Here is a 12,026-nt window from a genome sequence, read left to right on the forward strand (position 1 = left end):
CCCCAGGCTCCCAGAATCAGGATTCTTTCTAGCACTCTCCTCAAGGACAGAGCCTTCTGCCACCTTTCCCTCTACAACTATACCTTTTTTTCAAATGGGTCACATCATGCCTCCAGTCTGAGAAGACCATCCTCTGTGGCTCCCAGACGTCGTGTTTAGAAGGGAAACTGCCCGCAGTGATTCCAGGGGCACTTCTCTCACGACAGAGAAGAGCACACAACACACTTAAAACCAGGCGGTGCATTCCGCGCTAGGACCAAGGCGGTTTCATGCTAGTTCCTCTTGGGAGGAAGGGAAGGAAGAAGCAAAGGAACTTGAGATCAGTGCCTTTCACCTCTGCCCGGCACGCGAGCCGGATTCCGTGGTCTCTCACTTCAAGAGAGGGAGAAGGCGATGGCACCCCACTCCAGTACTCTTGCCTGGAAAACCCCATGGACGGAGGAGCCTGGTGGGCTGCAGTCCATGGGGTCACAAAGAGTCGGACATGACTGAGCGACTTCACTTTCACTTTTCGCTTTCATGCATTGGAGAAGGAAATGGCAACCCACTCCAGTGTTCTTGCCTGGAGAATCCCAGGGACAGGGGAGCCTGGTGGGCTGCCGTCTCTGGGGTCACACAGAGTCAGCCACAACAGAAGCAACTTAGCAGCAGCAGCAGCACTTCAAGAGATCGCTCACCCTGCGTCTGCTGATACAACTCCTTCCATTATTTTTATTAAATCCACAGGACACAGAAGAAAATATAACATGGTGTCTATTTTTGCTAAAATCCCATTGACTGTCCTTTTGGGACTATTTTGGATCACTTATGAACTATCAAGGGGTGGCTCATATGCCTTTACAGCAGGACAATAAAGGACCACAAAAGGGGCCATGACTCAAGGACACAAGATTTTTCCTTTTTTTGGCCAAGCCCTAAGGCTTCCAGGATCTTAGTTCCCTGAACAGGAATGACCCCACATCCCTTGTGGTGGAAGCCTGGAGTCCTAACCATTGGACCACCAGGGAATTCCTGACGTGAGACATTTTTTTAAGCTTTTGTTTTTCACCTAATGTGCATCCCAGAGCAGGTAGTAATTTTTTATTATAATTTTTTTCAATAACTTCAATGCATACAAAATTTAGGTAACCAATAAAATATACACTTTATTATAGCAAATGCTGGCACGAGGTATATTTTCAAAGAACAGGAATAATAAAACAGATCTTTGCTTCTTCAACTATCTGAGGTTTCCTTTCAGTTTTCCTTTCTCCACCTTCTTCTTCTGTTCTGTCTTCCTCCCTCTCTGTCTCACACTTTTTACCCTCTTTACCTTTCTCTTTTTTTGCTCCCTTGATTATTGGTCATATTTAAATGAAATATTTTAATCAATTATTTATTGATTAAAATATTATATTCCTGTTCTTTAAGAAACAGCCTTAGTGAAATTTTTTACATCCAAGACACAAACATACCAAATTACGAAAATGTAAGAGCCAAAAAGCTTTCTAGAAAACATCATAGAGGAAAAGTTTCATGACTCTAATTTGGCAATGATTTGTTGGCCATGACACAAAAAATAGAGCCAACAAAAGAAAAAAACGGATAAATGGGACTTCATCAAAATTAAAAATGGTTTGTGCATCAAGGGATCCTACCAACAAAGGGAAAAGGCAGCTCATGGAATTGGGCGAAAATATTTATAAACTATATATATGATAAGGGGTTAATATCCAGAATATATAAAAAGCTACAACTCAACAACAAGAAACAAACAACCTGATTTAAAAGGACTTGGATAGACATTTCTCTAAAGAAGATACACAAATATCCCATAAACATACGAGGAGATGTTCAACATCATGCTTCATTAGGGATATGCGAGTCAAAACCTCAGTGGGATATCACTTCATTAGGATGGTTTCTAAGCAAAAAAATTCAAAATAACAAGTGTTGGCAAGGATGTGGAGAAACTGAAACACCTGCGCATTGCTCATGGGAATATAAAATGGTACAGCCGCTGTGGGGAGAAATATAGTAGCTCCTTGAAAAATTAAAGAGAACTACCACATGGTCAGCTGCTGGAAGGGGTCATGGAAAGGATATTGACCACTGATTTTCCCCGGAGCTGGATGCTGGCAACAGAAGCTCCTCATCCCTCCCTGCCCCTGTCCGCTTGCTTTCCCCAACCTAGAAGCTGCCCCCAGGACACAGCCTTGAGATAGCAACTGGGTGCTGAGACCTTCTGGACATGCAAGTAAATGAACGTTACGGCATCTGTATAAATTTTTAAGACTCCAGGCATGGAGATCTGCTCATCTTCCCGCCGCCGGGATAAGCAACATAAGAAAACTCCTTTGGTTATTAAAACAGCCGCTTATCAATCTGGCACCATCCGCCTCTTTCTTGGGTCTCTCCTTGCTTTTCGTGGGACCAGTTTCAGATTTTACCCCCAGAAGGTCCTGAGGTTATGCACCGACACCAGCAATTCCTCTCTTGGTAACATGGGAGGACAGGAAATGGGGACTCTCGGGCATGCACCCTGGGAAGAATGAAACCTACCAACTGAAACCTACCGAGATTGATTTCCTATAAATGCCTGATTACAGAAGACAGAGACTCATCTCCTGACCAATAAACACCTGCCAAAAATCTTTCCCCGTCCGCAAGTCAGTGAACTCGCTGCTTGGACTCCGGTTGGACACCCTGCGCTTTGCATTCCTTGCCCATGGATACAACCCACCCCAAACCCTCAGTGACTTACCTGTGAGTTGTACAGCATGCATTTGGGGAGTTGCAATTCCTCTGCTATTCCTGAAAAAAAAAAAAAAAACTCAATTTCTGCTCTTTTGAGCTTGCCTCAGTAAACTTCTTTATCTGAGTTCACAGATACAGATCCAAAGGAATTGAAAGCAGGGACTCAATGGAGATTTGTACAACCGTGTTTGTAGTGACATTATTCACAGTAGCCAAAAGGCGGAATCAACCTAAGCAAGGGCCCATCAAAAGATGAATGGGTAAACAGAATGTGGCTATATACACAATGTAATATTATTCAGCCTTGAAGGAAATTCTGACATATGCTTAGACATGGATGAACCTTGATGACATTCTGCTAAGTGAAATAAGCCAGACATGAAAGGACAAATACTGTGATTCCACTTGTATTCCGCACCTAGAATAGTCAAATTCTTAGAGACAGATAACAGAATGGTGGTTGCCTGGGGCTGGGGTGAGGGGGGAAGTGGGGAGTTAGTATTTAATTGGTATAGAATTTTCGTTTGGGATGATGAAAAAGTTCTGGAGATAAATAATGGTTATGTCTATACAACAATGTGAACACTTAATGCCATTCAATTGTACACTGAAGAATGGATAACATGGTAAATTATATGCTGTGTATTAATATATTAACTGCAATAAGGAAATGAACTTCCTTTTAACAAATTATGAACCCTCGAGTTGTATTTTTCTTAGGTTACTTAGGTCCTCAACTAGAGAAAGAGAGAGAAAGAGAAAATGAAAAAAGAAAAACTTTCTGATGCAGATCTCCAAAAAGACTCAGCAAAGCTAGTATAATTAAAAAAAAAAAAAAAAAGTCAAAACCAGAACAGACTCAACTTGAGGAGCCTAAGAATCCTAATCGTTATGTGGCTTGTCCAAGATTGAAAGAAAGAAAGTGAAAGTCACTCAGTCATGTCCGACTCTTTGTGACCCCAAGGACTATACAGTCCATGGAGTTCTCCAGGCCAGAATACTCGAATGGGTAGACTTTCCCTTCTCCAGGGGATCTTCCCAACCCAGAGATCAAACCCAGGTCTCCCACACTGCAGGCAGATTCTTTATCAGCTGAGCCACAAGGGAAGCCCTTTATACAGCTTGTAAATGGAGAGCTAAAATGTAAAGCCTGGAGAATGTACAGCCACTTGGTAACTTTTCACAGCTTGGAGTAAGAAGTTAGGAAAAGTTTTATTTTAAATGGTTTGGGGGTCTTGTCTGAGAGTCTGTGATAGCTCCACATTGCATTTGATCTCCGACAAAGGTATTCACTGCAGCAAAGTGCCACCAGGCAAGACGTCCTGGAGAATTGCACAGGCCACCTCAGCCCACTGCAGACTCCTCCTCTCAAGGACCAACGCTGGGCTGGGGCTCCTGTAGGGAATGTTAGGGGTGGGAACGTGAAAGAGATGGGTGGAGTTAGGGCATAAGTCATGGGTTTACAGGCATCACATTGTTACTTGGGACAGACAATGTGGAGTTGTTTTTGTGTATGTATACTGGACTCTTTTCACAGAGCCTAGTTAAAACTTATCTCCCTTCCATGTGGATTACAAACAATTAAAAAACAAACGTTTAACATTTCAAAGCTTCCTGCAGAAGTCTCAAGGCCAGAAGTAACTGTCACTTCAGTATCTATGTGTGTGTGTTAGTCACTCAGTCGTGTCCAACTCTTTGCGACCCCATGGACTGTAGTCCACCAGGCTCTATACATCCCAGCAACACCAGGTAGTGAATTAATTAGGATGATATAAATAGCAATGGTTTTTCAAAATTGAAATTATTTATGAACATCATCCAATTTTCCCTCTCTGTGGGAACATTCCCAAGAGCATATAAAAATGCAGTTATATCTCTCATCTTCCAAAAATCCTTCCTTGACTCATTTCCCCACTTACCAGTTACTACATTATTTTTTGTTCCTTATTTGGTGGAGAATCCTATTTTTAAAAAAATGAATCTTCTCCATCTCTAATTCCTCTCATCTTATTCTTTCTTAAACCTACTCCATTCAAGCATTCTTCTCTACCTCTCCACCGAAATTGGTCTGGTCTAGTTCACCAAAAACCTCCATATTGCTAAGTCCAGAAGCATAGCATCAGTCCTTTCCATCTCACATTGTCATGGACACAAGGTAAGGATTCCCTCCTGCCTCACCTGGTTCTCCAGTGTCCCTGGCGCTAAGTGATCTACTCTTTACCTGCTCTCACTCTTTTATTAATATACCCTAACCCAAGGCTTTATATACAACCTGTAAGTGCTGGTGATTTTCAAATATCTATGTAACTCCAGCCTCATTTATTCAACTATCCTTTTCTCTATTTGGATATCAATTAACTATCTCAAATGTATCATGTCCAAAACTAAATTTTTCAATGCCTGCGTGCCTCCTAAGTCCCTTCAGTTTAGTGCAGTTCAGTCACTCAGTCGTGTTCGACTCTTTGCGACCCCATGAATTGCAGCACGCCAGGCCTCCCTGTCCATCATCAACTCCCGGACTTCACTCAAACTCATGTCCATCAAGTCAATGATGTGATGCCATCCAGCCAGCTCAGTCTCTGTCGTCCCCTTCTCCTCCTGCCCTCAATCCCTCCCAGCATCAGGGTCTTTTCCAACGAGTCAGCTCTTCACATGAGGTAGCCAAACTACTGGAGTTTCAGCTTTAGCATCAGTCCTTCCAATGAACACCCAGGACTGGTCTCCTTTAGAATGGGCTGGTTGGATCTCCTTGCAGTCTAAGGGACTCTCAAGAGTCTTCTCCAACACCACAGTTCAAAGGCATCAATTCTTCAGCACTCAGCTTTCTTTACAGTACAACTCTCACGTCCATACATGACCACTGGAAAAACCATAGCCTTGACTAGACAGACCTTTGTTGGCAAAGTGATGTCTCTGCTTTTCAATATGCTATCTAGGTTGGTCATAACTTTCCTTCCAAGGAGTAAGAGTCTTTTAATTTCATGGCTGCAATCACCATCTGCAGTGATTTGGGAGCCCCCAAAAATAAAGTTTGACACTGTTTCCCCATCTATTTCCCATGAAGTGATGGGACCAGATACCATGATCTTCGTTTTCTGAATGTTGAGCTTTAAGCCAACTTTTTCACTCTCCTCTTTCACTTTCATCAAGAGGCTTTTGAGTTCCTCTTCACTTTCTGCCAGAAGGGTCGTGTCATCTGCATATCTGAGGTTATTGATATTTCTCCTGGCAATCTGGATTCCAGCTTGTGCTTCTTCCAGCCCAGCGTTTCTCATGATGTACTCTGCATAGAAGTAAAATAAGCAGGGTGACAATATACAGCCTTGACATACTCCTTTTCCTATTTGGAACCAGTCTGTTGTTCCATGTCCAGTTCTAACTGTTGCTTCCTGACCTGCATACAGGTTTCTCAAGAGGCAGGTCAAGTGGGCTGGTATTCCCATCTCTTTCAGAGTTTTCCACAGTTTATTGTGATCCACACAGTCAAGGCTTTGGCATAATCAATAAAGCAGAAATAGATGTTTTTCTGGAACTCTCTTGCTTTTTCCATGATCCAGCAGATGTTGGCAATTTGATTTCTGGTTCCTCTGTCTTTCCTAAAACCAGCTTGAACATCTGGAAGTTCACAGTTCACGTATTGCTGAAGCCTGGCTTGGAGAATTTTGAGCATTACTTTACTAGCATGTGAGATGAGTGCAATTGTGCGGTAGTCTGAGCATTCTTTGGCATTGCCTTTCTTTGGGATTGGAATGAAGACTGACTTTTTCCAGTCCTTTGGCCACTGCTGAGTTTTCCAAACTTGCTGGCATATTGAGGCAGCACTTTCACAGAATCACCTTTCAGGATTTGAAATAGATCAACTGGAATTCCATCACATTCACTAGCTTTGTTCGTAGTGATGCTTTCTAAGGCCCACTTGACTTCACATTCCAGGATGTCTTACAGTCGTGTCCAACTCTTTGCACCCTGTGGACCATAGCCTGCCAGGTTTCTCTGTCCATGGGATTCTCCATGCAAGAATACTAGAGTGGGTTGCCATTCCCTCCTTCAGGGGATCTTCCCAACCCAGGGATCGAACCCACATCTATTAAATCTCCTGCTGGTAGACAGGTTCTTTACCACCAGCACCAACTGGGAAGCCTGAATTTCTCAATATCCCCTACAAAATCCTGTTTTACTCATACCCTCCTATTCCAATGGATAGCAACCTTATTCTTTGAATTACTCATGTCAAAAGCATCGAAATCATCCTTGACTCTTCTCTTTCTTACTTGCCTCCCATGCAAACTATTAATAAATTCTGTTCATCCTTCTTGGGAAACAGATCAAGAGTCTGACTCCTTCTCACCACTTCCATGCTCCGCCATGGTGAAAGCCACCATCATCTTTTGCCTGGTTGTTGCAATACCTGTCGGAAGCCTTCCCACTTGCTCCTCCAAGATCTATTCTCAGCACAGCAGCTGAAATGATAGTTTCCTGACAAAGCCACATCTTTCCTCTACTCAGAACCCTGCAACATTTTCCAGAATCTTCACTGAGCCTTTTACTTTCCATCTCCCATCAGCACTTCCACTTATGGACCATTTCTCCTGCTGTTCCCTGTGTCTGCAATGCTACTCTTGACTATCCACTCAGCAAATCCCCTCAGCAACCCTGAGTCTTTCTCACATTTCACCTTTTCAGTGAGGATTACCCTGTGAGCCCTACTCAAGATGCCTTTTCCAGCTCTCTAAAAACTCCTTACTCTGCCCCGCTGTCTCTATCTTAAAAATTCTTAGTAATTTTTAAGAAAGGGTCCTGCATTTCCATTTTGCACTAGACCCTACAAGTTATATATCCAGCCTTCCTTAAAGAGCTCTACTTGCCTCTGTCCTTTTGATTTGTAAAACAAAGAAAATAATAGTACTTTTCTCAAAGGAATTTTGAGAAGATTAAGTTAAGAACCAGGCACATTAATACTTATAAATTCATTCAACAACAATTTAATTTACTATTTATCTACTATGTATCAGGCACTGTTCTAGGCACTGGGGAAATGCCTAGGGTAAACTGCTTTCAGGGAGCTTTCATTCCAGTGAGGGAAAGAGAACCAGTAACAAATAAGATACTGTCACATGGGATAAGTACTAGGTGGAGAACCAAAGTGGACTGGTGTAACACAGTGTCTAGATGACTATCCTGCTTAAGTGATCAGGGGCAGCTTCTCTGTAAGTGACATTCCAAAGAGAACCGATGCACAGTGTGGGGAGGGGAGGGTGGGACAAACTGAGAGAATAGAACTGCCATATACACACTGCTGCTGCTGCTGCTAAGTCACTTCAGTCATGTCCGACCCTGTGTGACCCCATAGACGGCAGCCCACCAGGCTCCCCTGTCCCTGGGATTCTCCAGGCAAGAACACTGGAGTGGGTTGCCATGTCCTTCTCCAATGCATGAAAGTGAAAAGTGAAAGTGAAGTCGCTCAGTCGTGTCTGACTCTTAGCGACCCCATGGACTGCAGCCTACCAGTCTCCTCCATCCAGGGGATTTTCCAGGCAAGAGTACTAGAGTGGGGTGCCATTGCCTTCTCTACCAGATGTAAAATAGAGAGCTAGTGGGAACCTGCTGTATAGCCCTGGAGCTCGGCTTGGGGCTCCGTGATGACCTCGAGGGGTGATGACAAGAAAAAGTCAACTGTGCAAAAATCAGAGAGAAGCACAGTCCAGGCAGAGGAACAGCATTTGAAAAATGCCAAAGAGGGGAACAAACTTGAGGTGTGGACGACACAGAATAAGGCAGGAGGGGTGCAGCAGAGTGCATTAGAGAGTGCTTCAGGACAAGGCCAGAGAGAAGTGGTGGTGGTTGTTTACTTGCTAAGTCATGTCCGACCCTTGTGACCCCATGGACTGCATCCCACCAGGCTCCTCTGCCCATAGGATTCTCCAGGCAGGAACACTGGAGTGGGGTGCCATTTCCTTCTCCAGGGGATCTCCCCGACCTAGGAGTTGAACCCAGGTCTCCTGCATTGCAGGCAGATTCTTTACCAACTGAGCTACAAGGGAAGCCACAGAAAAGACCAGAGACCAAATCAGCTAGGACCCAAGGCCACAGGAATAAGTTGGGGCTTGGTAGAAAATGTGATGGCAAGTCATTCAAGAGTTTTAAGCTGGGAAAACTTGGTCTTATATGCTTAAAAGGTCATTCTGACTGCTGTTCAAAAAATGAATTAGGGGGCAAAGGGGGAAGGAGGGAGGTCAAGTAGGGTGTTACAAAGGTACTATGATAATGTAGGCAAAAGATGACGGCAGCATGAAGCAAGGTGAGAGAGGTGAGGATGAAGAGAAGTGTTCAGATTTATGCTAGGAGTCTACTTATTGAAAAGGAATGAAAAGTGACAGTCACTCAGTCATGTCTGACTCTTTGCAACCCCATGGACTGTAGCCTCCCAGGCTCTTCTGTCCATGGAATTCTCCAAGCAAGAATACTGGAGTGGGTTGACGTTTCCTTCTCCAGGGAATCTTCCTGACCAAGGGATCGAATCCAGGTCTTCTGTATTGCAGGCAGATTCTTTACCATCTGAGCCACTAGGGAAGATAGGATCAATAGGAATGGCTGGTTCTACCAATGGAGAGGAAAAGAAGAGAAACAAAAATAACTGTTGAACATTTAGGAGGATAAATGCTCATGATGATCAAGTAAATATCAAAAATTATTATGTAAATACTAAATAATTAACACCAGCTACCAACTAATGAATGCAGAGTTCCAAAGAATAGCAAGGAGAGAAAACAAAGCCTTCTTCAGTGATCAATGCAAAGAAATAGAGGAAAACAACAGAATGGGAAAGACTAGAGATCTCTTCAAGAAAATTAGAGATACCAAGGGAACATTTCATGCAAAGATGGGCTCAATAAAGGACAGAAATGGTATGGACCTAACAGAAGCAGAACATACTAAGAAGAGGTGGCAAGAATACACAGAAGAACTATACAAAAAAGATCTTCATGACCCAGATAACCACGATGGTATGATCACTCATCTAGAGCCAGACATCCTGGAATGCGATGTCAAGTGGGCCTTAGGAAGCATCACTACGAACGAAGCTAGTGGACATGATGAAATTCCAGTTGAGCTATTTCAAATCCTGAAAGATGATGCTGTGAAAGTGCTGCACTCAATATGCCAGCAAATTTGGAAAACTCAGCAGTGGCTACAAGACTGGAAAAGGTCAGTTTTCACTCCCATCCCAAAGAAAGGCAATGCCAAAGAATGCTCAAACTACCGCACAATTGCACTCATCTCTCACGCTAGTAAAGTAATGCTCAAAATTCTCCAAGCCAGGCTTCAACAGTATGGTTCACGTGAACCATGAACTTCCAGATGTTCAAGCTGGATTTAGAAAAGGCAGAGGAACCAGAGGTCAAATTGCCAACATCCACTGAATCATAGAAAAAGCAGAGAGTTCCAGAAAGCCATCTACTTCTGCTTTATTGACTATGCCAAAGCCTTTGACTGTGTGGATCACAATCAACTGTGGAAAATTCTGAAAGAGATGGGAATACCAGACCACCTGACCTGCCTCCTGAGAAATCTGTATGCAGGTCAAGAAGCAACAGTTAGAACTGGACATGGAACAACAGACTGGTTCCAAACAGGAAAACGAATATGTCAAGGCTGTATATTGTCACTCTGCTTATTTAACTTATATGCAGAGTATATCATGAGAAATGCTGGGCTGGATGAAGCACAAGTTGGAACCAGGATTGCTGAGGGAAATATCAATAACCTCAGATATGCAGATGATACCACCTTTATGGCCGAAAGTGAAGAAGAACTAAACAGCCTCTTAATGAAAGTGAAAGAGGAGAGTTAAAAAGTTGGCTTAAAACTCAGCATTCAAAAAACTAAGATCACGGCATCCAAATCCCATTACTTCATGGCAAATAGATGGGGAAACAATGGAAACAGTGAGAGACTTTACTTTGGGGGACCCAAAATCACTGCGGGTGGTGACTACAGCCATAAAATTAAAAGATGCTTGTTCCTTGGAAGAAAAGCTATGACCAACTTAGACAGCATATTAAAAAGCAGAGACATTACTTTGCCAACAAAGGTCCATCTAGTCAAAGATATGGTTTTTCCATTGGTCATGTATGGATGTGAGAGTAGGACTGTAAAGAAAGCTGAGTGCTGAAGAAGTGATGCTTTTGAACTGTGGTGTTAGAGAAGACTCTTGAGAGTCCCTTGGACTACAAGGAAATCCAACCAGTCCATCCTAAAGGAAATCAGTCCTGAGTATTCATTGGAAGGACTGATGCTGAAGCTGAAACTCCAATATTTTGGCCACCTGATGGGAAGAACTGACTCATTTGAAAAGACCCTGATGCTGGGAAAGATTGAAGGTGGGAGGAGAAAGGGACAACAGAGGATGAGATGGTTGGATGGCATCACTGACTCAATGGGCATGAGTTTGAGCAAACTTCAGGGGTTGGTGATGGACAGGGAGGCCTGGCGTGCTGCAGTCCATGGGGTCACAAAGAGTTGGACACGACAGAGTGACTGCACTGACTGACTGACTAATTGATTAATACTGAATGCTAGGGATTGGCCTGGCAGTCCAGCGATTAGCACTTCACCTTCCAATGCAGGGTGTGAAGGTTTGATCGCTGTCAGGGAACTAAAATCCTCCATGCCTCAGGGCCAAAAAAAAAATACATAATATAAAACAGAAGCAATGTTGTAGCAAATTCAATAAAGGTTTAAATGGTCCACATCAAAAAAACTTTTCAAAAAAATAATGAATTCTAACTAAGAATTAGGATATTATCTTGAAATAACATCCCAATCAGAAACATGCCCTGAGGATGGAGAACAACATCCAGTTAAGACTGGTTGATGGAATGAATGAAGTGGGGGGCGTGAGATGGTGACGGGGAGGGAAGGCGGAAGCCAAAGAGAAACTTTGCCTACTTTACAATTTTGCCTAAAGCAGGACCTGCTGACTGGCCTCCACAGAAAGGAAAAACAAAATCACAAAAAAAGAAAGTTTGCTGCCTGGAAAGATTTGCCCTAACAAAGGAAAAGGAAAGGGCCAAGAGGACATGGAGACACGTGTTTGGACACATCCCCTGCTTGGGAAAGCTGACTCCTGCAAGGGCCAGGATCTGATGAGTGTGCAGGAAACCCTTTTGCCCTGTCAGTTCCTCATAATAACTGCACGCATTTATTTACTCTCTCAGAGCACAACACAGAGGAACCAGGAGGGGTGTTCAGGGCCAGGTGAAGGCACGGACGTTTATTCATCTGCACAG

Source organism: Capra hircus, chromosome 5 (assembly GCF_001704415.2).
Source record: "Capra hircus breed San Clemente chromosome 5, ASM170441v1, whole genome shotgun sequence".
Taxonomy (NCBI): domain Eukaryota; kingdom Metazoa; phylum Chordata; class Mammalia; order Artiodactyla; family Bovidae; genus Capra; species Capra hircus.